Here is a 4,677-nt window from a genome sequence, read left to right as displayed (position 1 = left end):
CGTAAATCTTGGAATCAATGTGTGATAAGGATCCCTTCTCAGGGTATCGAGGGGGTGATCCTAGTTGATAGGTTCGGCATATGATGAAGATTCAGTGGATTCAATATGATGATCACTAGAGCTAGTGATATCGCTCTCTTATCCCTTTTTTAAAATGATCTGAATAGACGAGCTTCTGCTCCCTCTTATTTACAAAGGAAAACTGGCTTTCCGCAAAATAAGCTCTACATAAAGCCTCGGATACCAGCTTTGCTAACAGGTTGTACTAAGTCTTGCTGAGTCCATGTACTCAGCTTTGCATACTTTGTTTCAGACGAAGTCGCTCCAACAAATGGTGGTTTCTAGGTCGACATCGACAAGTAGCTTGGGATTCCCAGGTGGCAGCCTGGAATCTATGGGCTGGGACGTCGCCGTTATGCTCATGGCCTCTTAGGCCTTTTTCTATCTTGCTATTTAGAATAGCATAACTTCGCTTCCGTTGATTGATGAAATGTCAGGTCAGTGACCTTTGGTTGTAATATTTTGGTTTTTCGCTCAGTTATGAGCTTGTATTACTCTTTGAGTCGTAGAGTCACTATTGTGTTACTGATTCTCACCCTGCAAGGCCCTCGAGGTCTGGGTTAGGCTTATGCCATATGCAGTCTAGGTTTGTCTGGCCTACGATCCCGGGGGTCCCCACAGGTTTTCATATCAGAGCATGATTGCCCGTAGGAAACCCTTTCTATTGGTCGATGTTAAGTCTAGTGTTTGTGAAAACTATTTGAAAGCTAAAAGTATTTGCGAAAATCTGATTAGGATTATGTTTGCTCCTTATCAGGTATAGCTCTAATTAAGTGTCACCCCTTACCTTTCGTTGATTTGGAAAAGTTTTACCATCTCTTCTGGTATTTCAAAGCTTAGGTTCTTGAAGAGCAGGTCGTTCCTTAACCAGTTGACCTAGTGTTGCGTTCTCTAAACTCTTGTGTGTTCTTTGTTCTCCCTTTGTTTTGTTTCATTAGAGAGATCTTTTCCCATCATGATCTCTCTACTTTGTGGGTTCCACATCATTCTATTCTAGGCTTCAAGGTTTCTTTTCACCTTGGATGCCTCCTTTCCTTTTTCTTGGATACTTCTGAAGTTAGGTATGGCTTCTTGAAAGTTACATTGTGATTACTACCTCGTAGTGTCCTCTGTGTCACTCAGATAGTAGTTACTCCCTCCTCTGTGTTTTAACCCTTGGACTTGAACCGAAGGTCCCGGATTGTCTTTGGGTTCTTTTGAATTCAGTACATGATGCTGACCTTTAACCCAAGACCCATTCCGTTGACTCCTGTTGGCCATGGTCAGACCATACATAAGGATGGTTAACTTTGAAATCCAGCTAGACTTCAAGCTTTTGGTTGTAGTCGTGCTTGAATTACGACAACAATAGATCTTCCCTACCATTTGCTTTGGCAGAGGTTCTTTTATGGAACCAAAAGGATCACGACAAGAGTTCTCTTTGCGAGTCTCACATCTATGCCTGTGATTCTGCCACTACACCCTTTTCAGCATGTGTTCACAAGAGTGATATCTTGTGCATCTACATCTCAGGATTTCTAATTCTGATCATTTTCCTCCTCCTAGTTTTTTTCCGACCTTTGTCTGCTAGTTAGCAGCCAAGTTGTAAATGTGTATTGCTATTTTCTAGTGCATGTTACTCCTGTGGTCTTTCAAGACATTTCACTTCGAGATGTCAGGAGAAACGAACTCCTGTACCTCGTCCATTTCTAGGACTTCGTTAAAGTGTTGTAACCCGCAGATTAAAAGGCTTGTATTGCTTCTAGTATCTTCTACCTTAGAGTATCAAACATTTTTATATCTATAGGTCGTGCTAAGTCTCACGGCCTTACTGATGAAGTGGTGCTCATACATATCTTTACTCACTCTTCCTCCGAGCTGTCCGTGCTTGGGAATGTTGGGGTGTATGTATTGATGTGGCCATCCAAGATTCTTAGCAATTCTCATTGCTTTGAATCCAAAGACATTTCTGTCATTCTTAGTATGATTGGTGATGTCTACGCACGCTTCTTTTCCTGTAGACAGTGTTGGGCCTCCAAGAGCAGAGGTTTGTAGAACAGCAGCAAGTTTCCCTTAAGTGAATCACCCAAGGTTTATCGAACTCAGGGAGGTAGAGGTCAAAGATATCCCTCTCAAGCAACCCTGCAATTAAGATACAAGAAGTCTCTTGTGTCCCCAACACACCTAATACACTTGTTAGATGTATAGGTGCACTAGTTCGGCGAAGAGATAGTGAAATACAAGTAATATGGATGATTATAAGTAACAATTGCAATCTGAAATAAAATTGGCAGCAAGCGAACATGTAGCAAAACTTGTTGGAAACGGTGTTTCAATGCTTAGAAATAAGGCCTATGGATCATACTTTCACTAGTGGACACTCTCAACAATGATCACATAATTGAATAAGTAAATGCTACTCTCAAACACTCTCTTGTTGGATAATAAACACCATTCATTGTGTAGGGCTACAAGAGCACCCACAAGCCGGAGTAAACAAGCTCCACAACGTCATAAAGGAATCACACACGATGCGCACACTGTCACCGTCACACCGTGGAGAGTGAATCCGGAGTTCATATTAAAGTAACCTCTAGAGTGCATAATAGACCGTTGCAATTTAGACCGAGTACTAACATAGCATACATACTGTCAACGATAGCTATGAAAGGGGGAATAGATCACATCATTACTATCATAGTAATAGTTAACTTCATAATCTACAAGAGATTACAATCATAACTGATAACCCACAAGTATAGGGGATCGCAACAGTCTTCGAGGGAAGTAAAACCCAAAATTATTGATTCGACACAAGGGGAGACAAAGAATACTTATAAGCCTTAACAACTGAGTTGTCAATTCAGCTGCACCTGGAAAAACACTAGTAACAGGGGTGATGTGAAAGCAGCAGTAATATGAGAGAAATAGTAACAGTAACACAACGATGAGTAGCGAGTAACACGTAGACAATGGCACCAGAAAATAGTTGATACTACTTCTAATGGCATACAGGACCGAGTGAGTATTTGATGATGAAAGATGGACCGGGGTTCCCAGCTATCTACACTAGTGGTAACTCTCCAATAACAAGTGTTGGGTGAACAAATTACAGTTCGGCAATTGATATGATTGAAATAGCATTAAGACAGAACATCCAGTCTATTAATTATACGTAGGCATGTTTTCCATATATAGTCATACGTGCTCGCAATGAGAAACTTGCATAACATCTTTTGTCCTACCAGCCGGTGGCAGCTGGGCCTCAAGGGAATCTACTGGTAATTAAGGTACTCCTTTTAATAGAGCACCGGAGCAAAGCATTAACACTTGGTGAAAACATGTGATCCTCATATCTAAGCCTTCCCCACCGGTTATCCCGATTGCTTCGTCACTGCGGGGCCTCGGGTTCCGGACATAGACATGTGCAAACAACTTGTAGATACAATCTAAGCAATAATTATAGAGCTTAAATCTAAGATCATGCCACTCGTGCACTAATGACAAGCATTAAACACAACAAGATTGCAGCAACAATAACTTCACAAACTTATATAGATAGACTGATCATAATGTAACAATTCATCGGATCCCAACAAACACAACACCGATTACATCAGATGGATCTCAATCATGTAAGGCAGCTCATGAGATCATTGTATTGAAGTACATGGGAGAGATAATACCAACTAGCTACTGCTAGAACCCGTAGTCCATGGGGGAACTACTCACGGAGCATGATGGAGGCGGTGGAGTCAATGGAGAAGGCTCCGGGGTCGATCCCCGTCCCGGCAGGGTGCCGAAACATGAACTTCTGACCCCCGAAACTATGTTTCGCGATGGCGGCGGCGCTCCTGAAGTCTTTCTGGAATATGATCTGTTGATGTATGGTTTTCGCGTCGCGAGGGAATATATAGGCGAAAGGGCGGCGCGAGGGGGTGCCCGAGGGGCCCACCCCATAGCTGGGCGCGCCCCCCCTCTTGGCCGCGCCGCCAGGTGGTGTGGGGCCCCCTTGGCCCCCCTCCGGCACTTCTCTGGCTCTCTGGGTCCGTCTCGGTAAAATAGAAGGTTTGGCTTTTGTTTCATCGAATTCCGAGAATATTGCCTGAACAACTTTTCTGGAACCAAAAACAGCAGAAAACAGGAAGTGACATTTCGGCATCTTGTTAATAGGTTAGTCTCGAAAAATGCATAAAAACATTATAAAGTGTGAACAAAACATGTAGGTATTGTCATAAAACTAGCATGTAACATCAGAACTTATAGATACATTGGAGACGTATCAATAACCTACGCCAAGTACTACATGATGCACACACTGTCAACTTTACATCATGGAGGAGGAATAGACTACTTTAATAACATCACTAGAGTAGCACATAGATTAATAGTGATACAAAGCTCATGATCACATAAAGATCACACCATGGGAGAGAGAGATGAACCACATAGCTACCGGTAGAGCCCTCAATGACATGGGTATACCCTTCGCGTACCCATTATTAGTATAACTGGTTTGGCTCGGCCCAATATGGAGAAGGCCCAACAAGGCAACCCGAAGAAGTAGTCGACTAGGACTCTTGTAAAACCCTAGGCTGGTTGCATATATAAAGCCAACCAGGGCACCCGATAAAAGAG

The sequence above is a fragment of the Lolium rigidum genome, chromosome 7 (genome assembly GCF_022539505.1).
Source record: "Lolium rigidum isolate FL_2022 chromosome 7, APGP_CSIRO_Lrig_0.1, whole genome shotgun sequence".
In the NCBI taxonomy this organism is placed as follows: domain Eukaryota; kingdom Viridiplantae; phylum Streptophyta; class Magnoliopsida; order Poales; family Poaceae; genus Lolium; species Lolium rigidum.
This window is presented reverse-complemented; position numbering follows the sequence as displayed.